We start from the raw sequence: 23,888 nt of genomic DNA, 5'->3' as shown, positions 1-23,888 counted from the left end.
TAAAACATCAAAACAACTCAGAAATAAGTAAAAATGTTAATCCATCAAGTGGCTGTTTGGGTAACATGATAATTTAATAACAGGAATGTAGCCCCAACAATTTACATCCTTTCACAAGAAAACATGTCTTTTTTAACCCATGGGTAAATCATGATTACCTCAATACTGCAATGAACGCACATGAGGTTGGGCTATAAAATGTGTATGAATTCACAAAAAATGTTACTGATGTAATAGCATGATAAGGACACCAGCTCAAGCCTAAGTTGTGTTTTAGAACCCAGTATCCATACATGCACAACCATGTCCGGAAGACTAGTAGACAGCTCTCAGAAATCTATTGGCATGAGGGATTGATGATCCTTCTGGGAGAAAATTCATCTTAAATAAGATGAAGTCAGAAAATCTCAAACCAATATTAAAGCCTTGGTCAACAGAGGGAGACACGAATCTGTTAGTACTGTATGGTATTGGCCATTTGGATTTGTCCTGGGGAAGGAAGACCTAGGGACATAAAATCCCTCCTCTGTGTGACTTACGTCTTTCCACTAAAAATCTTGTAAGCTATTAGGATGTGAGGTGGAACAGGAGGCAGCATCTCTAACAGAATTAAACACAAGGAAAGAGAGGCAAACCTCCTATTTAAGCAGCAAATACATAATGAGGTTTTAGATGCATGGAAATTTTGCATGGTAATCTCACTAAAAATGCTGGAATGAGAGAGAAGAGAAGTAGTGAACACCATGTGGTAGTAGGAAGATGTATTAATGATACCACATGGGACATGTCTTTGAGAATTCCAGAAATAAGCAGGCAACTGGCAAGGGTAGCTGGATGGAGAAAGTGCCTTTAATGTCACCAATAACGTTTCTACTACATCTGTCCAGTGGAAATTTGGGAATCTCAGCTTATAACAGTAACAGTAGATGGGGCTAGCAAGTTGGAGCTAATGAACTCCTTTGTTCATAAATTATTAATCCATTTTCTGAAACACATCAGGAAATTAATCAATAATGAGATTTTCCAAAGACAGAAACTATTATGCTTTAAAACATGTGTATGATGACTTTAATTATTATGATCCTAACTTTTAACTCATCCTCATAGAACATCTTATCGTGATTGAAAAGGTGACGAAACTATGATGGAGAGCCAGTAAAATGTCACACAGCAGCACAGTGGTCGAAACCACAGACTGGTGAGACTTCCCTGGTGGTCCACTGGCTACGAATCTGGCTGCCAATGCAAGGATTTGATCCCTGGTCTTAGAAGATTCTATACACTGTGGGGAAACTAAGCCTGTGTGCCACAACTACTGAGCCTGAGCTCTAGGGCCTGTGAGCTGCAACTCCTGAGCCCACACTCCACAATTACTAAAGCCTCTGCACTCTAGAGCCCATGTGTTGCAACTACTGCACCCACATGTTGCAACTACTGAAGCCCGTGTGCCTAGAGCCAGTGCTCCACAGCAAGAGAAGCCATTGCAATAAGAAGCCCATGCACCACAAGGAAAAGTAGCGCCTGCTCGCCACTGCTAGAGAAAGCTCAAGCTCCCCAGTGAAGATCCAGCGTAACCATAAATAAAGAAAGAAAAACAGGAAACAAAAAACAGACTGGCTCCAGTTAGACCTCTGTCAATGCCTGGTCCTGTCACTTAGTAGCTTTGTGACCCACCTGACTTAAGGAGGAAATTATAATATTGATTATTTTACAACACTATCATGAGGATCATGGGAAATAGGGCACTATAAGCACACTGGGTATGCAATGAATAATAACAATCTCAATTCCAAAATGCTTAAATTTTTCTATGTGGTACGTTGTCTTCAAAGATGCTTCAAAACAAATCGTCTCCCTCTACAGCCTTGTCAAAACCCTTAAGAAAAGATGGAGTTTATTTCCACACAAATAAGGGATGTGAGTTGCTTTGACCAACAGAACATCTGTGCCAATTCTGGGACCAGGTCATAAGAGGTCTGACACGTTTAGTTCCCACCCTCTTGAAATCTAGCCAGCCTTTACGAAGCTCTGGCTAAGCCCGGTGAATTATAAGAGACCATGCATAGAGGTCCCAGCTATTCCAGCCACCCTGAGGAAACCATAGACACACATGAAACCCTAGCTGAGCTCACAGGTAAACACAGCTAGCAGCTAACATGCAGAGCAGTACCACCTAATTGAGCCCAGCCAACACACATATCATAAGAAATGATAAATCATTGTTTTAAGCATCTAAGATTTGGTTTGTTATGCTGCAATAGATAAAGGAAACAATCTATAAGGTCATGTATGTCACTGTTAGTGTCACCAATATTAACTCTCCCCCCCCCCTCCTTCATGCCACACCAGCCATTGTGACCTTTGGAGTTTTCAGATATATGATGGGGCACAGGATCGTCACACATGCTACCTCCTCTGCCTGGAACATGTGCCCTTCAACCCCTCCATCACTCAGGCCCATACACGGTATATCTCCTTTTTCTCTAAGTAACTCCTACGTATCCTTGTGGTCTCAGAGACCTGGCTGAGTCTTACTAACCTTATTAGTCCACAGACTAATTCAGCTGCTTGCCATTTACTCTTCTAAAAGACTAATTTCTTTATAGTTTATCATTATTATAATTATTTGTGTAATTATTTAATGTATGTCTTCCTTTTACTCTCTAAGTTTACTGAAGGTGCTATGCTTAATGTTTTTTATCTAGTGGGACTTCCCTGGTGGCTCAGACAGTAAAGAATCTGTCTGCAATGTAGGAGACTTGAGTTGGATTCCTGAGTCAGGAAGACCCTCTGGAGAAGGAAATGACAACCCACTTCAGTATTCTTGCCTGGCGAAATCCATGGATAGAGAAGCCTGGCAGACTACAGTTCATGGAGTCACGAAGAGTCAGACATGATTGAGCAACTAACCCTTTCATTTTTCAAATGCTTAATATTAATTGCTTGAGTTAATGAACCAAAAGGTTGGTGGCAGTAAAGCCAAAATTAAGAGCTGTGTCTCCTGACCTATAAATTCGTGGTCTTGTTCTCAAAATTTACCATTCTATTCGCTTTTGTGAGTAATCAGTATGAGGTTTTATTTAGAATATCTTCTGCATTTTAAATTCAGGATATAGGTTGTTATCATTTTTAGAGGAGGAGATTTTAAAGAATTAACATATATCAAAATACAGAACTTGTATTAGTTACTGATTTACCCTTCTCTGAAATCATCAGATTATTCTATAATTCTTGGTTTGAAAACTTTACTTCACATTTTCCCACAGAAATCCAGAAAGGGAGCAGCACTTAAATGGGAAAGTGGGAATCTGGCAATTGCAGTAGAGAAAACCATTGTTCAATGGAAAGCTCTCAGGAGGTGGGACATAGCAGATCCAGTAGACTTGGTCCCAGCTACAGTGGCTCATCTCCCCCATCCCCAATCTTGCTGACAAAATATCATCAAACTTGGACATAATTAAGTTCTGATTCCATCACTTAGAAGGTATCCTAAGTCACACCATGAAATCTTTTTGCAGATTATCTCCACTTATAAAACTGGACTAAAAACTGTTTCCTAGAAGAATTACAAGAATTAAAGTGCTTTGTAAAATATAAACCATAATTTACATGCATGGTATCACACAGAATTCTTTTTAAAAAAATCAAAAGCAATATATTTTTTGTTTCTGGTATACAAAAAGTTATCTCTTTCTGATGTAAAAGATGAAAACTGAAAGAAAAAAAAAATACTTCCAGAAGCAAATTTCCCATGGGTGTGCAGGCTATTAGTGTGCAATTACAGGAGTGTCACACATCTTTTAGTCCCTGTAATGATGCTTGCTGCAATTACACAGGGCATGGCCTGGGAATTCTTATGCTGTGGCAACAATTCCATTGCTCACCTTGGTACCTCTAGTGGGATTTGGGTAGTACAGTTTTAACACTCTTCCCACTCCATAACCTGCATCAAGTTTTAGAACCCAGGTGCCCATGTGTGGCATTAACTCTACTGTTCCCCAGGAGTGACTGCAGCTGTTTTCCCTAAGTTGAGACCTACTCTTGAGCCAACATGAGGAAAGATAAGTACTATACGGTAGCAGCAGCAGATCAGTGTCAAGTCCATACAAGACTTTGTTTCCTATAGATGGAAGTACATTTAAGGTCATGGACACATAGCTCTAACAACTCAGTTCGGTTTATCACACTGAGAGAGATCTAGACTCACGGAACTCAAGTGAAAAAAGAAACCTTCAGAGACAGTGATTCATGCTAGTTTTCCTGTTTGCGCTCAATTATTTCCTCTCTGCCTCAGGCTCTCAGAACACTTTCTACCTCTTCTAGAACTTCTCACACATGGACATGAATCATACTCGTGTCTGTGTCTGCTTCCAAAGCGGGACTTGAGGCCAGCAGCTTATCTTATTCATCTCAGGGTGACTCAGATGTAACTAAGCCTCCTTGACTCAGCCCTGTACTCACCCTGACCAGACTTGAAACCAGTCTTATCCACAGCAAAGCATATACAAAAGAAAACTAACTAAAGAATAAAAAGTTTAAAAATATGTGAGTGTGTAGGCTTCTATTATTTTTAAAAAGTCCAGATAACATCATAAAAGTCCACATAAAGATAATTACAGGTAAATGCAAAGTTTTATTTACAAACAGATGTTGATGTTGGTTTAATTCTAGCCCCTATTCTGTGTTGATATCAACTGAAGTATTTGGGGGTAGGAAAAAAAAAAAAAAAAGCAACAGACCCGGATGTCCTGAACAGTTATAGAGAAAGGCCAGTAATGCGGCTTCTATGTGGACAAACCTGGGATAATGTGATCAGACACCGCAATTCCATTTGCAGAAGATTGTTTCTTATACAAGTGACTCAAGTACTTCGTTTTGTCACTGCATTAAAGTCAATGTATGTGTCTGTTTTTTACTACACATTGCTTTCTCTCTGACAAAAACTCATTATGAAAGTCAGCCACTTAGACAGAAGCTTATTTTGAATTTACCATGTAGACATCTCTAGTCAGTATGGCGAGAAAGGAAAATGACTTCTGACCAGAATAAACCTTCAGTAGAAACTGTGGATATATCCTTTCTGATGAAGCTCTGGGAAGTAACTGAGGTGGGTAGCATTAAAGGAGAACCTCAAGAATTAGCTTTAAAAAAAGATGACTGCATCGTTTGATGATACAGGATAAAGTATTTATTTCTTTTTGGATCACCAAGAAAGATAATTTAGAGTACTTTTATGAGAGATATTGGGTGTAAAGACAATTAATTAACTCTGAATATTTTCACTTGCACACTTCTTAAGCCTTTTATCCATTGGTGTAGATTTACTTGCCATTACATAATGAGAGAATGTTTCCTACTGATGCAACAAAGGAAACTTCTCACTGTTCAGCACTGCATATGGAGCTAATCAGAATGGTTCCAAAATCTAGTTCTATTACCCATAACTTACTGGTAAGTAGTAATGTATATATATGTTCTGAAGGTAGCCTGTGTGATGGTATTAAGAGGTGAGGCTTTCGGGAGGTGATTAAGTCATGAGAGTGGAGCTTTCATGAATGGGATTAATGCTTTATAAAAGAAGCCCTAAGGAGCTCCCTCACCTTCTACCATGTGAGGATACCATGAGAAAACTGACCTGGAGGACAACCCTCAGCTGACCATGCTGGCAGCTAATATCAGGCTTCCAAATCCCAGAACTATAAAAAATAAAATTCTGTTATTTATAAGTTACTACTCTGTGGTATTTTGTTACAGTGGCCCAAAAGGACTACATACAATGGAATATTGCACAGCCATAAAAAATAATGAAATAATGTCATTTGTATCAACGTGGATGGACCCAGAGATGATTATATTAAGTGAAGTAAGTCAAAGACAGAGACAAATATTATGTGACATTGCTTACATGTGGAATATAAAAAAGTGATAACAGATGAACTTGTTTACAAAATAGAAATGGACATACACACAAAAAATAAACTTATACTTACAAAGGAGAAAAGGTGGGGGGATAAATTAGGAGTCTGGGATTAGTAGATACAAGCTGCTATATATAAAATAGATAAACTACAAGGTTACATATAGTACAAGGAAATATATTCAATATCTTATGATAAACTATAATGGAAGAGAATCTGAAAAATATACATGTATAACTGAATCACTTTCCTGCACACCAGAAACTAACACAATATTGTAAATCAACTATATTTCAATCAAAAAAATTTTTGATATGTATATGCAGACATATATTTTTAAAAGCATACTTTTGCTACCATGTTTAATATTCTTTAACCTTTCTATGATGGTTAAATATGTATAAAATGTATAGTCACCCCTCAGAATCTACAGGTTTTGCATTCAAGTATTCAACTAACCACAGATACACATATTTGGAAACCTTTTTTTCAGAAATTTCCAAAAAACAAGGTTTGAATTTGCCACACACTAGCAACTATTTATATATCTTTTATATTGTATTTACAACTATTTAAAGAGTATTTAGTTTGAACTAGCTATTATAAGTAATCTAGAGATCAAGAGGAGGGTATATGCAAATACTAAGCCATTTTGTATAAGAGGCGTGAGCATCGAAGGATTCTGGTATCTGAGGGGGATCTTGAAACAAACCCCCTGTAGATAACAAGGAATAACTGTGCTTAGAAGCACACAGGAAAAAAAAAAGCAGACATAAAAACTAAATTATGTCAACTCAGTTATACACTTTACTGAGAAAGAAAAAAAAAAACGAGCTCTCTAGGACAATCTATCAATACAAAAAAAAAAGTGAGTTTATTTTCAAAATGTTAACTGGTCTTTCAATCACTGAAGAGCCAGCACCCTTCTGAACGTTCATCCTACCAACTTCTGGGTCTGTGTTTGGCCTAATTATGAGAAACAGTCATTTAACAAAATAATTCTAATCTGGATGCTGCTGTCATGCTGTGGGAGACTGGAGTAAAACAAACTCTTTGAATTAGCTTGATGAAAAAAGTTACTGCTTAGACTATGTATAACATGAAGCAATGGCAGGTCTTGAAGAGCATAAAAGAAAAAATTCTACAGATGAAAAATCCTCTCAGTGCAATCTTCTTGAAATGAGTTTACTATTCTCTACATTTCTGTGGCAAATGCTATTATGGAAAGCTATTCGATGGTCATGGACCAGTGATTACAGAGATTGGGTGCTAGCGTAATAAAGAAGTGAATTTTGTGGTTTTTAAAAATGCATATATCACTTGGAAGCCTGAACTTTTGAAAAGCAAACTGAGTTAAAATATAGAATATAATCAACAAATTCTGGACAAAAAAAATGTTGCTCCATAAATAGTACCTGTTTACAGTGATTAGGCAGGCAGTGATACATACAATATGCCACTGGGGAAGAGTGGAGGCCAATTAATAGCTTCAGAAAGAATGAAGCAGCTGGGCCAAAGCAGAAATGACTCTCAGTTGTGGGTGCGTCTCATGGTGAAAGTAAAGTCCGATGCTGTAAAGAATACCACTGTGTAGGAACCTGGAATGCTGGGTCTATGAATTAAGGTAAATTGGACACGGTCAAGCAGGAGATAGCAAGGGTGAACATCAACATCTTAGGAATCAGTGAACTAAAATGGATGGGAATTGGTGAATTTAATTCAGACGACCATTATATCTACTACTGTGGGCAAGAATCCCTTAGAAGAAGTGGAGTAGCCCCATAGCCAACAGAAGTCCAAAATGCAGTACTTGGGTGAAATCTCAAAAACAACAGCATGATCTCAGTTTGCTTCCAAGGCAAACCATTCAACATCACAGTAATCCAAGTCAATGACCAAACCACTGATGCTGAAGAAGCTGAAGTTGACCTTCTATGAAGAACTACAAGACCTTCCAGAATTAACACCAAAAAAAGATATCCTTTTCATCATAGAAGATTGGAATGCAAAAGTAGGAAGTCAAGAGATACCTAGAGTAACAGGCAAGTTTGGTCTTGGAGTACAAAATGAAGCAGAGCAAAGGCAAACAGTTTTGTCAAGAGAACACGTTGGTCATAGCGAACATCTTTTGCAAGAACACAAGAAATGACTCTACACATCAACATCACCAAATGTCAAAAATGAGATAAAATTGATTATATTCTTTGCAATTGAATATGGAGAAGCTCTATACTGTTAGCAAAAACAAGACTGGGAGCTGACTGTGGCTCAGATCATGAGCTCTTTATTGCAAAATTCAGAATTAAGTTAAAGAAAGGAGGGAAAACCACTAGGCCATTCATGTTTGACCTACATCAAATCCCTTTTGATTATACAGTGGAGGTTATAAATAGATTCAAGGGATTAGATCTGGTAGATAGGGTGCCTGAAGAACTATGGATGGAGGTTTGTAACATTGTACAGAAGGCAGTGACCAAAATCATCCCACAGAAAAAGAAACACACGAAGACAAAGTGGTTTTCTGAGGAAGCTTTACAAATAGCCAAGGAAAGAAGAAAAGCAAAAAGCAAGGGAGAAAGGGAAAGATATCCCCAACTGAATGCAGAATTCTATAGACTAGCAAGGAGAGATTTAAAAAAAAAAAAGGCTTCTTAAGTGAACAATGCAAAGAAATAGAGGAAAACGATAGAATGGAAAAGACTAGAGATCTCTTCAAGAAAATTGGAGATACCAAAGGAATATTTCATGCAAGGATGGGCACAATAAAGGACAGAAACAGTATTGACCTAACAGAAGCAAAAGAGATTAAGAAGAGGTGGCAAGAATACCCAGAGCTATACAAAAAAAGGTCTTAATGACCCGGATAACCATGATAGTGTGGTCACTCACCTAGAGCCAGACATCTTGGAATGTGAAGTCAAGAGGGAATTAGGAAGCATTACTATGAACAAAGCCAGTGAAGGTGATGGAACTTCATCTGAGTTATTTAAAATCCTAAAAGATGATGTTGTTAAAGTGATACACTCAATACATCAGCAAATTTGAAAAACTCAGCAGTGGCCACAAGACTGGAAAAGGTCAGTTTTCATTCCAATACCAAAGAAGGGCAATGTCAAAGAATGTTCTAACCACTGCACAGTTGCACTTATTTCATATGCTAGCAAGGTTATGCTGAAAATCCTTCAAGCTAGGCTTCAGCAGTACATGAACTGAGAACTTCCAGATGTACAAGCTGGGTTTAGAAAATGAAGAGGAACCAGAGATCAAATTGCCAACATTCTTTGGATCATAGAAAAACATCTATCTCTGCTTCATTGACTATGCTAAACCTTTGACTGTGTGTATAACAATGAACTAGAAAATTCTTAAAGAGGTGAGAACAGCAGACCACCTTACTTGTCTCCTGAAAAACCTGTATTTGGGTCAAGAAGCAACAGTTAGAACCAGACATGGAATAACTGACTGGTTCAAAATTGGGAAAGGAGTTGACAAAACTGTATATTGTCACCTTGCTTATTTAACTTATATGCAGAGTACATCATGTGAAATGCCAGGCTGGATGACTCACAAGCTGGAATCAAGACTTCCAGGAGAAATATCAACAACCTCAGATATACACATGATACTATTCTAGGGCAGAAAGTGAAGATAACTAAAGAACCTCTTGAAGAGGGTGAAAGAGGAGCATGAAAAAGCTGTCTTAAAATTCAACATTAAACAAACTAAGATCACGACATCTGGTCCCATCACTTCATGGCAAACAGATGGGGAGAAAGTGGAAGAGGTAATTAATTTTATTTTCTTGGACTCCAAAATCACTGTGGACAGTGATTGCAGCCATGAAATTAAAAGATACTTGTTCCTTGGAAGGAAAGTTATGACAAATTTAGACAATGTGTTAAAAAGCAGAGACATCACTTTGCCGACAAAGATCTGTCTAATCAAAGCTATGGTTTTTCCAGTAGACAGGTATGGATGTGAGAGTTTGACCATAAAGAAGGATGAGCACCAAAGAATTGATGCTTTTGAATTGTTGTGCTGGAGAAAACTCTTGAGAGTTCCTTGGACTGCAAGGAGATCCAACCAGTCAATCCTAAAGGAAATCAGTCCTGAATATTCACTGTGAGGACTGATGCTGAAGCTGAAGCTCCAATACTTTGGCCACCTGATGCGAAGAGCTGATTCATTGGAAAAGACCTTGATGCTTGGAAAAACTGAAGGCAGGAGGAAAAGGGGATGGCAGAGGATGAGATGGTTGGATGGCATCACCGACTCAATGGACATGAGTTTGAGCAAACTCAGGGACATAGCAAGGAACATGGAAGCCTGTCATGCTGCAGTCGATGGGGTCGCAAAGAGTTGGACATGACTTAGCAAGTGAACAACAACAACAAAGCATTAGAGACCATGATACATTTATTTGGTGGGGAGATAGGAAATTCACATCAAAAAAAATCTGAAAAAAAAAAAAGCCTTTTGTGGTTGCTTCAATTTTTTCAGACAGGAATCTACATTGACTCACAACACGTAATTAGATTCAGTTCAGTTCAGTCACTCAGTCGTGTCTGACTCTTTGCGACCGTATGAACCACAGCATGAAAGGCCTTCCTGTCCATCACCAACTCTTGGAGACTACTCAAACTCATCTCATCCTCTGTCGTCCCCTTCTCCCCCTGCCCACAATCCTTCCCAGCATCAGGGTCTATTACTTCAATACTTTTGGCTGACTGAAAACCCTGAGAATATAATCTGCAGACTAAACCTAAATTCACAAAAACAAAGATTTTTAGCCAGTGTTTTATTTTATGCATCCCTCTACCAATTCTTAAAAGACCCTAAACATGATTTAAGCATGAGGAGCTTATTTGCGAGCCAATCACAAAAACCAATGGTGGGGATGGTAGCACAGTCTAGGGCATTTTCATTATGAAGCACATTTCCACTGTGTGTAACTGGAGCTTGATTCTGCTGGGAAATACTGGAAACCAGGGTAGAACATAGAATTATACCTTAGAATGCTCCCTGACCCCAGGTTGCTTGGGTATACATGCACCAGGTCCTATTGGCCTCTGGGTGAGAGCTGCTTCCAAAGGTATGATCACCCTGGCACGCTAGCCTGCCACATGGAAAGGCAGTGTATGCTCTGGTGGCAAAAGGGAAGCATCTTCAAGCAAACAAGTGCTGGTCCTGGCAGTTGGGAGTCTGGGTGGGAAAGGAAAGCCATGTGGGTGGAATACTGACATCATTTGCTACACAAAGTAACTGGCTGATATGAGTGAAATGAAATTAACATTAATTTGCCTGAGTGCCTGTATAAAAGCAATTCAAGAACAAATATTAAAAAAACAGAAATATCAAGACATACTCAGAAATGAATAAGAAACTAAAGCACACATTTAAGCCTTATGAGGTGTGACAAGGTTAATCCTTACGCCTGCAAGAAGATTAGGCACCTGCCTCTGGACTCTGTTTAAGAACAGAAAAGTCCATTAACAAAATATTTTCTCTAAGGCCTCCCTGTCACAGTATCTAAAATGTTTCTGTTTGAAATTTATCACTTTAGGTAACCTATGTTATTGTGTGTGTGTGCATGTGTGTGTGTTAATACATATGTATCTATACAGGCTTCCCTGGCGGATCAGTGGTAAAGAATCTACCTGCCAATCCAGGAAATGAAAGGGACATGGGTTTGATCCCTGGGACTGGAAGATACCCTGGAGAAGGAAATGGAAACCCACTCCAGTATTTTTGCCTGGTAAATCCCATGGACAGAGGAACCTGAAGGGCTATAGTCCACAGGGTGACAAAAGACTCAGACACAACATAACGACTAAACAACATCTAAACACATGCAAGCTTTCACACATGGTGGGGGGTGGGGCAAATGTATTAATTTTTGGAAGATTAGTTTAATAATTTTGAACTGTAGTGTTGGAGAAATCTCTTGAGAGTCCCTTGGACTGCAAGGAGATCAAACCAGTCCATCTTAAAGGAAATCAGTCCTGAATATTCACTAGAAGGACTGATGCTGAAGCTAAAAATGCAATATTTTGGCCACCTGATGCAAAGAACTGACTCATTATAAAAGACTGATGCTGGGAAAGATTGAAGGCAGGAGGAAAGGGGGATGACAGAGGATGAGATGGTTGGATGGCATGACGGACTCGATGGGCATGAGGTTGAGGAAGCTCTGGGAGATGGTGACGGATAGGGAAGTCTCAGTTCAGTTCAGTCACTCAGTCGTGTCCGACTCTTTGCGACCCCATGAATTGCAGCACACCAGGCCTCCCTGTCCATCAACAACTCCTGGAGTCTACCCAAACCCATGTCCATTGAGTCAGTGATGTCATCCAGCCATCTCATCCTCTGTCATTCCCTTCTCCTCCTGCCCCCAATCCTTCCCAGCATCAGGGTCTTTTCGAATGAGTCAACTCTTCGCATGAGGAGGCCAAAGTATTGAAGTTTCAGCTTCAACATCAGTCCTTCCAATGAACACCCAAGAGTGATCTTTTTTAGGATGGACTGGGTGGATCTCCTTGCAGTCCAAGGGACTCTCAAGAGTCTTCTCCAACACCACAGTTCAAAAGCATCAATTCTTTGGCACTCAGCTTTCTTTATAGGCCAACTCTCATATCCATACATGACCACTGGAAAAACCATAGCCTTGACTAGACGGACCTTTGTTGGCAAAGTAATGTCTCTGCTTTTTAATATGCTATCTAGCTTGGTCATAACTTTCCTTCCAAGGAGTAAGCGTCTTTTACTTTCATGGCTGCAGTCACCATCTGCAGTGATTTTGGAGCCCAGAAATATAAAGTCAGTCACTGTTTCCACTGTTTCCCCATCTATCTGCTATGAAGTGATGGGACCGGTTGCCACAACCTTAGTGTTCTGAATGTTGAGCTTTAAGCCAACTTTTGCACTCTCCTCTTTCACTTTCATCAAGAGGCTCTTTAGTTCTTCACTTTCTGCCATAAGGGTGGTGTCATCTGCATATCTGAGGTTATTGATATTTCTCCTGGCAATCTTGATTTCAGCTTGTGCTTCATCCAGCCCAGTGTTTCTCATGATGTACTCTGCACATAAATTAAATAAGTAGAGTGACAATATACAGCCTTGATGTACTCCTTCTCCTATTTGAAACCAGTCTGTTGTTCCGTGTCCAGTTCTAACTGTTGCTTCCTGACCTGCATACAGGTTTCTTAGGAGGCAGGTCAAGTGGTCTGGTATTCCCATCTCTTTCAGAATTTTCCACAGTTTATTGTGATCCACACAGTCAAAGGCTTTGGCATAGTCAATAAAGCAGAAATAGATGTTTTTCTGGAACTCTCTTGCTTTTATGATAATCCATCAGATGTTGGCAATTTGATCTCTCATTCCTCTGCCTTTTCTAAAACCGGCTTGAACATCTGGAAGTTCACAGGTCACATATTGCTGAAGCCTGGCTTGGAGAATTTTAAGCATTACTTTACTAGCATGTGAGATGAGTGCAATTGTGCGGTAGTTTGAGCATTCTTTGGCATTGCCTTTCTTTAGAATTGGAATGAAAACTGACCTTTTCCAGTCCTGTGGCAACTGTTGAGTTTTCCAGATTTGCTGGCATATTGAGTGCAGCACTTTCACAGCATCATCTTTCAGAATTTGAAATAGTTCAACTGGAATTCCATCACCTCCACTAGCTTTGTTCGTAGTGATGCTTCCTAAGGCCCACTTGACTTCACATCCTAGGATGTCTGGCTCTAGGTGAGTGATCACACCATCGTGATTGTCTGGGTCGTGAAGAACGTTTTTGTACAATTCTTCTGTGTATTCTTGCCACCTCTTCTTAATATCTTCTGCTTCTGTTAGGTCCCTACCATTTCTGTCCTTTATTGAGGCCATCTTTGCATGAAATGTTCCCTTGGTATCTCTAATTTGCTTGAAAAAGTCTGGTGTGCTGCAATTTATGGTGTTGCAAAGAGTTGGACACGACTGAGCAACTGAACTGAACTAAACTGAGTTTAATAATTAGTTACCTTGAAGAAGTGGAATGCAGAAAAGTACTGATTTTTAAAGGAACTTCTCCCCTTAATGAGAAGACAGGAAAGCTTTAGATCCCATGTTCCACATGCCTTCAGATAGCTTATTTAGATAAGAAGCCAAAGGCCATGGGGCACTGGGACACTGGGAAATATTCTCTGGGGGGAAAGAAAAGGAAAATGAAAGAATTAGAGGAGGAGGAGCAGGCTAAAAGGACTCTGGAGATAATGTTTAAACCTGTCAGTTGTACTGGATAGCTGTGCAGGGCCACACTGAACTGAACAACTGCAGATGGTGTCATTCTTACAAAATACAAAATGAATTGTGTCTGTGGAGTTGTGAAATAGGATGCCCTCGTACACATGGTTGCAATGTTTTCCCCTTAAGCTTGAGTATTACTTCAAAATTAACTTTATTAAGTCATTTTTAAATAAACATATTTTAAAGGTTCCTCAAAAGCTGAAGGATACCTGGTCAATCAAAACATTTTTAAAGCTCATTAGATGAGCTCTCTACTTAAAGAAAATCTAGAGTGCGTTTTTAAAAAGTCTTTCAAAAGCCAAATCAGTGTGTTTGGTATATTCTGACTATCATATATAGTTGTTGTTGTTGTTGTTTTTTCATTAAATTTTAGAATGTTTCTCATGTTCACCAATTACTGGCTGTATGGCCTGAAATACTTGGCCGCCCTGGAGCACAGCATCCTTATCTCTTCATGAATCCATTCAACACTCATCTGACCCCAGGTGATGCTTGGTATTTCTAGTATTCCTAAAAAATATAGTTGGAAAAGAGTCGGATTTGATGGAACAGTATCCTTTTATTTTATGTCTTTTTCATCTAGCCAGCCAGGCTCTCACAGAGCAGAAGTCCTAAGTGAGCGGAAGAGGATGAGTACTATGATAATTGCTGTTTTCAAGAGACTTCATTTCTAAGGCCCAGAGCTTTAGAAGGTAGAGACTCTGGCCCACCCTAGTCCCAGAATCCAGCAAGCATCTGGCACACAGTAGAGGCTCAAATAACATGTGCTCAATTAATTAAATAACTGACTGTACACAATCCTCTGAATAAGAATGGAAATAAACATGATTAATTTGATTCTAAAGTGGGAAGATTGAATCAAATAAATTACATAATTATTCCCAGTGATAAACAACTGTTAAGTGTTAGAAGTCTATGCTTATATGAACTTTCTAGAGAGAAAAAACAACTGCTGTCTTTCACTATATGTTTTCTATAATTTGAGTAACATATATTTTACCATAATTTGCTGTAGCTGGTGATAAATCATATGCCTTTTTGTAGGAAGGAAGTGGGTTAAAGGACCAGTAAAGATCTATTTAGATGCTGGGGGCTTTGGAATTTTAGCACTTTTTCAAGTGGACATAATATTTGCTTCCACAACATGATTTGCAGATAATGAATTTAGGCAAAAATGGTGAAAATATTTAAAAAATTACTTCACAGTCCTATGATACTTTGATGTTATCTGTCCCGCTACTTCTTTCCTGATCTCTTGTATAAATTATCTAACTTCTACTTTCTCTATGAAGGTGTTTTTGAAAACAGTTGGATATCCATGTATTTTTAGTGAAGCAGAACAGTCTGCTGAAGAATGCAAAAGGCAACAGTTTTACCACGTTCCCTAAGCATGCAGACTGGTGGCAGTGGGACAGAGAATCATACTCAGAAAATTCCCCAGATAAGCTAAGCAAGATGAAGAATAGTCTCTAAAGTCTGACCAGTGACCAAGATTTAGTGAATTTGTCTGCCTGGCATTTGCATTTGCTCTTCAACTTGGCTCAAATCTTTCCACAGACACACACTGGCAACGGGTTTTCATTTTACCACTAAGTAGCTAAAGTGAAAGAATGAAGGCCAAAGGAAAGTATAAGACATTTATTTCAACACAGGGACAAATTCAGTACAATGAAATGTGAAGAAGAGAACTTATTTTTAAAAAGTAATTATGCAGAGAAATGAGAGAGTATGAAAACCATGAATTATTCCATAACTAAGGGAAACATTCAAAAATTTGTTATAAAGATTCTGTTACTTTTATTAATTTGGTAATTATTCAGGCTATGAATACAGATAAACAGTTACAGATATGATAGATTAAAATGTCCAAAAACTAGAACCCTCACATCAAACTTTGACTGTACTACACATTCAAGGAGAGAAGGTTGAGTCTATCCTAAGCAGCAACCACCAACAAAAATGAAATTCCTGAAATATAGTCCTTGGGAAATTAAGACTAAAAATAATCCCAACCTACAACTATGGCGTTATTCAATGACAAAATATATTATTTTAAAATCCTATAATATCACAAATTTAAAATATTTATCATGTTTAATAACCAGATGGAAATCTTTTAAAGTCAATCCTCATTACTGAAGAATTTAAATAATCAGAGATTAGAGATTATTACACATAAATTCTAGTTAACCAATATTTTATTACACATCTTCCTAAAAATTTGGTACAAAAATAACTATATCCTACTTTAAGAAGATGTCAAAGAATACTTTAGAGAAATGTTTACACAACACTTTAGTTTTCAACTAGTTTTAATTTCTTAAAACAAGTGATTATGGAAATAGACTATGACCCTAAAGAAATAGGCACCTAATGATATCGCCAATATTCAACCATTCTGATCCAAATTCCAATCATTTCATACAGTTTCAACCTAGTACAAAAAAGGATAATCAATTCATTCTATAAACATATATTGAACATCTGTTATCTAATAGTTGCTGTGGGGAATACAAAGATTAATGAAACAAAGATGTTACTTGTTTATAAAGAAATTACAGCACATAAGGATTTACCAGTAAGCATGTGGTAAGTATTATAATAATATAGTGGAAACAACTGTGTAATGATAAATTAACAATGCTGAAAGAAATTTTAGCTTTTTTGAAAGAATTTGAAAAATATATAAATCATGTAGTTATTTCTATTTTTTGCCACAAGGGATGAATGTATTATTAAACAAAATGGAGTTGAGCTTATTGAACTATAACTCGCAGAGTCAAAAAGCCACTTAGAATTGCAACGTGTGAATATTTACTATAGGCCAAATACTAGTCTTGTCTATATTAATCTTAGAAAAACTCTATGAAGTTGGAATAATATTCTGATGTTACAGATAAAGAAACTAAGACAAAGGGAAAAAAAAAAAAGAATAGTTACTCAGACAGCGGATAATAAATTGCAAAACTGTGATTGAAATCTGGTAGCCTGTAATGCAGGGAACCTGGGTTCAATCCTTGTATTCAGAAGATTCCCTGTTCAAGCTACCTATTTCAGTATTCTGGCCTGGAGAATTCCACGGACAGAGGAGCCTGGTAGGCTACAGTTCATGGGGTCGCAAAGAGTCAGACACAACTGAGCAATTTTAACTTTCACTTTTAAAAGTCTGGCTCAAAACCTGAATTCTTCAGTTCACTTCAGTCACTTAGTCGTGTCCAATTCTTTGCGACTCCATGGACTGCATCATGCCAGGCCTCCCTGTCCATCACCAATTCCCAGAGTTTACTCAAACTCATGTCCATTGAGTCGGTGATGCCATCCAACCATCTCATCCTCTGTAGTCCACTTCTCCTCCTGCCTTCAATCTTTCCCTGCATCAGGGTCTTTTCAAATGAGTCAGTTCTTCACATCAGGTGGTCAAAGTACTGGAGTCAACATCAGTCCTTCCAATGAACATTCAGGACTGATTTCCTTTAGGATGGACTGGCTGGATCTTCTTGCAGTCCAAGGGACTATCAAGAGTCTTCTTTAACACCACAGTTCAAAAGCATCTATTCTTTGGTGCTCAGCTTTCTTTACAGTCCAACTCACATCCATACATGACTACTGGAAAAACAATAGCCTTGACTAGACGGACCTTTGTTGGCAAAGTAATGTCTCTGCTTTTTAATATGCTGTCTAGGTTGGTCATAGCTTTTCTTTCAAGGAGTAAGTGTCTTTTAATTTCATGGCTGCAGTCACCATCTGCAGTGATTTTAAAGCCCCCCAAAATAAAGTCTGCCACTGTTTCCCATCTATTTGCCATGAAGTGATGGGACTCGATGCCATGATCTTAGTTTTCTGAATTCTTAACCACTACTAAAGCACTACCCTGCTTTGCTTTGGGTTTGGTTCAGTTCAGTTCAGTCACTCAGTCATGTCCATCTCTTTGCGACCCCATGAATTGCAGCACACCAGGCCTCACTGTCCATCACCAGCTCCTGGAGTCTACCCAAACCCATGTCCATCGAGTCGGTGATGTCATCCAGCCATCTCATCCTCTGTCGTCCCCTTCTCCTCTTGCCCGCAATCCTTCCCAGCATCAGGGTCTTTTCCAGTGAGTCAATTCTTCGCATGAGGAGGCCAACGTATTGGAGTTTCAGCTTCAACATCAGTCCTTCCAATGAACACCCAGGACTGATCTCCTTTAGGATGAACTGGTTGGATCTTCTTGCAGTCCAAGGGACTCTCAAGAGTCTTCTCCAACACCACAGCTCAAAAGCATCAATTCTGCGGTGCTCAGCTTTCTTTATACTCCAACTCTCACATCCATACATGACTACTGGAAAAACAATAGCCTTGACTAGATGGACCTTTGTTGGCAAAGTAATGTCTCTGCTTTTTAATATGCTATCTAGGTTGGTCATAACCTTCCTTCCAAGGAGTAAGTATCTTTTAATTTCATGGCTGCAATCACCATCAGCAGTGATTTTGAAGCCCCCAAAAATAAAGTCTGATACTGTTTCCACTGTTTCCCCATTTATTTCCCATGAAGTGATGGGACCAGATGCCATGATCTTAGTTTTGTGAATGTTGAGCTTTAAGCCAACTTTTTCACTCTCCTCTTTCACCTTCATCAAAAAGTTCTTTAGTTCTTCTTCACTTTCTGCCATAAGGGTGGTGTCATCTGCATATCTGAGGTTATTGATATTCTCCCAGCAATCTTGATTCTAGCTTGTGTTTCTTCCAGTCCAGTGTTTCTCATGATGTACTCTGCATATAAGTTAAATAAGCAGGGGGACCATATACCACCTTGATGTACTCCTTTTCCTATTTGGAACCAGTCTGTTGTTCCATGTCCAGTTCTAACTGTTGCTTCCTGACCTGCATACAGGTTTCTCAAGAGACAGGTCAGATGGTCTGGTATTCCCATCTCTTTCAGAATTTTCCACAGTTTATTGTGTTCCACACAGTCAAAGGCTTTGGCATAGTCAATAAAGCAGAAATAGATGTTTTTCTCTTGCTTTTTCGATGATCCAGCAGATGTTGGCAATTTGATCTCTGGTTCCTTTGCCTTTTCTAAAACCAGCTTGAACATCTGGAAGTTCACGGTGCACGTATTGCTGAAGCCTGGCTTGGAGAATTTTGAGCATTACTTTACTAGCATGTGAAATGAGTGTAATCGTGCGGTAGTTCGAGCATTCTTTGGCATTGCCTTTCTTTAGAATTGGAATGAAAACTGACCTTTAGGTGCAATTCTCTAACACTCTATGGAAAGTGCTACATTTGGGAAATAAGCCTAGAATTTTGTTGTTGTATAGTCGCTAAGCATGGAAGTGAAAGTTACTCAGTCATGTCCAACTCTCTGCAATCCCATGTTGTGTAGCCTGCCCCAGGCTTCTCTGTCCATGGAATTCTCCAGGCAAGAATACTGGAGTGGGTAGCCATTCCCTTCTCCAGGGAATCTTTCCAATCCAGGGATCAACCCCAGGTCCCCTGTATTACAGGCAGATTCTTTACCCCCTGAGCCATCGGGGAAGCCTAGAATTGGGTTACAGCAAAAAAGTACGTATGAAACATGTAATGCAATTGAAGAATGGGCCAAGACTAACTAGCTACAAAATTTGCAAGGCCCAGTACAAGATAAAAATGAAGGTCTCCCTGTTCAAAATGCAGGGGCAAAAGTTCACTAAAGATTACTAAAATATAAAACTCTAAAAAAAAAAAAAAGAAGAAAAACATAAAACTCTTTCCTCTCACCACTTGTCATATGTTCCTTATTTGCTATTTAATCTTGTATTCTTGTAAACACAGGGATGTTTCCAGGCAAGTACAAATCCCTATAATCCCCTGCACTGCCTACCCCATGGACCAACAGCACACTAGCGCAAGTCACTGGCTGCCTGCCCCATCCCCTCATGCCAGCTGTTGGATCTACGTGCTGTTTCCTAGCCAGACTCAGAGAACTCAACTCAGATATCTCCTCTCCCCACAAGTCCACCATACTAACCCATGGTGGAAGAGGCATTGCAACCTTTTAGCTGGAATGTGTGAGGTGCTTGCATAGGGGCAGGGAGTGGACAAGAGTCTCTTTTGGAGGACTTCCCTGGTGGCCCAGTGGCTGAGACTCTGTGCTCCTAATGATGTGGGCCCGAGTTCAATCCCTTTTCAGGGAACTAAATACCACATGCCACAACTAAGACCTGGTACAGCCAAATAAATAAAAATATTTTTAAAAGTTAAAAAAAAAAAAAAAAAAAGACTCCTCCTAGCTGAGCCCCATCAAATTACCACAGTGTTGAGAATTTGTGACTGGAATGGCAAGTGTACATGTCCATGCCCAGGCTCCTGTTGTAGGCAGTGGTGGGAAGTGTGGAGGGAAGGACATGCAGGGGCCAGGGGTGTGAGGGACCCAGAGCCAGCTCTCAGAATGTGGGAAGGCCAGAAGAGGTGAGGTCACTCGTAAGCCAGGCTCCAAGTGGCTTCACTGTCCCATCGAACTCTAATTATGCAAACTCATTGGTAAAATTATTGAGAATTTCAAGACAGTGGTCACAGAGCATTAAAGTGCAAGCAATGGACTCTTCTGAGCTCCAAGCCCTGTGTGATTCCTTTGGTCCCACACCTATGAAAGCTGGCCATCAGAAGGGCCATGACTCTAAATAGTGCAGAGAGTAAAAGAACAGGGCACCCTGGTTATTACCATAGTACTACTTTCATGGTCTGAAAGGGGACATAGGGCATCCTCACAGAAAACAAGGTCAGAAAGGTTGGGAGAAATCTGGGAAAGGCAAAGTCAAAGTGTTAGTCACTCAGTCGTGTCCAACTCTTTGCAACCCCATGAACTATAGCCCATCCCGCTCCTCTGCCCATGGAATTCTCCAGTAGGTTGCCATTTCCTTCTCTAGGGGGTTATCCCAAACCAGGGATCGAATTTTGGTCTCCTGCATTGCTGGCGGATTCTTTACTATCTGACCCAAGCCAGGGAGAAATCTGAGAGTCTACAGCAAAACAAAAAATTTATCTTTACTAAATATATAAAGTGTTTTTTCTCCTTTATCTTTTCACTATTGTGTATAGGTGAGATTACAGAAATAGGCACAGAGCTTTGCTCTTTGTTTCTTGTTTCATGAGAAATTTCTCATTCCATCTTCTATTTTCCCCTGGAGTATAGTTCAGGGTGAACAAATGATGGTAAGGCAGATGAGCTAAATAATAAGACCTTGAAGTTCAAAGGCTGTATTTTTCTTTTTATCTCCTGTGCTTAGGTTTGTGACACTTTTCATTGTCCCTATAGAAGTTTTGTTTAGAATGCTGACTGTTTTCTGGATACAAAGCAGTCATAAAGTAACACAACTTCTTTTTTTTTTTTTTTAAGGCAATTATACAGAACGTTCACAGATAGGCCAAAATTGATGACCAAAGAGCTGGCCTATGATAAGCAATGAATTTCAAGTTACGGTAACCCACGACACATCAAACAAAAGACCAAATGCATATAACGCAAATGGCAGGATTCCTAGTTATGGCTAGAAACTATAGCCACATAGAGACTGACAGTATAAAGATGGCTAAAGGAACACAAACTTATAGGGAAGAATATCAGAGGCAGAGATATAAACACAGGTGGCACATAGCACCTGAAATGTAAAGCACACTCACTGCAGATACATACTGAGAAATGGTCTTTTAAGTCACTTAGTGATCAGCATTGGTGGTGTCAATTTTTACAAAGACAGAAATATATTAAGAAAGGTACAATCATAACATGTCACTATCAAAACGAAATGCTTACATTGCAGCTGAATATTCACAGACTGAAAGTCATATTGCAAAATTCAGTTTGAAAGCATTTGAAAACAATCAGTTCATAAAAGAAAAAGACTCAATAAATATTATAAATATGAATAGAGCAATAAAATTATTCATTGGAAAAACAAACCTGGGAAAACACCCTAAGCACATTTAAATTAGAAAATAAATTTATTTGGCATTCTAGCCTCATTTACTCAACAAGTTCCTCTTTATATGGAATCATAATATAGAAAGAGTCTAGTTTATCTTTGACATCCTCTACAGAATTCATACCTTTAGGTTCTTGTCCTAGGAGCTTAATAAATATTAATACACATCTGTGGGTTTTCTGGGTTTTAGAGAAAGTTTATATTACTTATGGCAGAAGCTGGTATACATTGGATAAGTCTGGACCAAGGGAAATATATAGTTTCCTGAAGTAAGGAATTCTCCAAGAGTGTTGGCATAAAGAGGACAGTCCTGAAGGGAAACTGGGTAGTTGGGCAGGACTCTGTAAAACTATTGATGGGGTTCAGAACAAGCTAACCCAAAATATGGTACTGTGGCATACTGAGTATTTTAAGTTGAAGGAGTTTCAGAAAACAGCAGAAGCAGGATGGATATGTTGACCTTTGTCCCTTTGCCCTTTTCCTCTGAAATAGGTCATAAACCCCTCACATGAAAGGTGCCTCCTGTATCTGGAGTAAAGGGAAATCCTTATCTCCAAAGATAAAGCGATGCTGAAAAGACCTAGCAAACAGGTCTTACTAAGCTTTACCCAGTTGACTACACGCACCTCATAGTCGTGGACCCATCACAGTTCTGCATGTTTGCTCTCTCTTCATTAGCCCTAGCACAGAAATACTCAGGTTTTAACTGTTCCTTCTGGTCTTCATTTCTTTATGAAGGCTCCCACATTACATACAACTTATATTAAATAAAACTGTATGCTGTTAATTTGTCTTTATTTACTTTTCAGACTCAGCCAGGGACCCTACAAGGAAAATATTTTCCTGCCTTACATTATAAAGATCTGCCTGTTAGCAATATTCATTGAAAGGACTGATGCTGAGGGTGAAGCTTCAATACTTTGGTTACCTGATGTGAAGAGTCACTCATTGGAAAAGACCCTGATGCTGGGAAAGACTGAAGGCAGGAGGAGAAGGGGATGACAGAGGATGAGATGGTTGGATGGCATCACTGACTTGATGGACATGAGTTTGAGCAAGCTCTGGGAGATGGTGATGGACAGGGAAGCCTGACGTGCTGCAGTCCATGGGGTTGCAAAGTCGGACACAACTGAGTAACTGAACAACAAATAGAAGAAGCAGAGGAAGGAATGCCTCCCAGAATGCCATGCCAGCCCGTGATATTTTCTGTATTCTACAGGTGAAAATAAAGAAATTTAGATAGAGTTCAAGGAAATAGTAATAGTTATTCTTGCATTTATTAGTAATATACCCCCTCACTGTCACAAATCACGATACTTACTGTTTTTACACCAAAGCTAAATTACACTGACCTCCAAGGTACTCCATGAACATGCCATACTTCCCCTACTACCTGCTTTCTGTTTCACCATGACCACCGCATCCTCACAGTCCATGGACAACCATGGTTGTTGACCTTCACTTCTCTTCTCCTGGAAAGCCACTTACTAATTAAAACCCATTCTTGTATGAGTCATCTGTACCTTTCCCAACACTGTTGAGGTTTTTTTCCTACACTGATACACATTATTCTTCATTCCATTTTTCTTCCACAAATGTTACCTAAGGATTAGTTATCCACTAGGCCCTGGTGCACACAGACCCTGGGTATGGAACCATGAACAAAACTACCAAACTCAAGGACTTTCATATGTGTAGTTAAGATTAAGGCACAAATGGAACTGTACTTTAAATTTTCATTATTAAC

The 23,888-nt window shown here is 39.2% G+C and overlaps 1 protein-coding gene and 1 long non-coding RNA gene across 5 annotated transcripts in view; one reads left to right on the top strand and one right to left on the bottom strand.

The window, feature by feature from the left end:
* Positions 1 to 23,888, bottom strand: part of PRKG1 (protein kinase cGMP-dependent 1) — a 1,340,287-nt gene that overhangs the window by 377,821 nt on the left and 938,578 nt on the right. The window lies entirely within an intron of this gene.
* Positions 5,381 to 17,128, top strand: LOC145532384 (uncharacterized). Its single transcript, XR_014073182.1, has 5 exons — positions 5,381 to 5,451; positions 5,755 to 5,863; positions 11,543 to 11,673; positions 14,572 to 14,683; positions 14,782 to 17,128. It is a non-coding gene; the product is annotated as an uncharacterized LOC145532384 (long non-coding RNA).

Source organism: Giraffa tippelskirchi, chromosome 2 (assembly GCF_054371585.1).
Source record: "Giraffa tippelskirchi isolate mGirTip1 chromosome 2, T2T-mGirTip1v1.2.pri, whole genome shotgun sequence".
NCBI lineage: Eukaryota > Metazoa > Chordata > Mammalia > Artiodactyla > Giraffidae > Giraffa > Giraffa tippelskirchi.
Note: the sequence above shows the minus strand (reverse complement) of the source record. Positions and strands in the feature narration are given on the sequence as shown.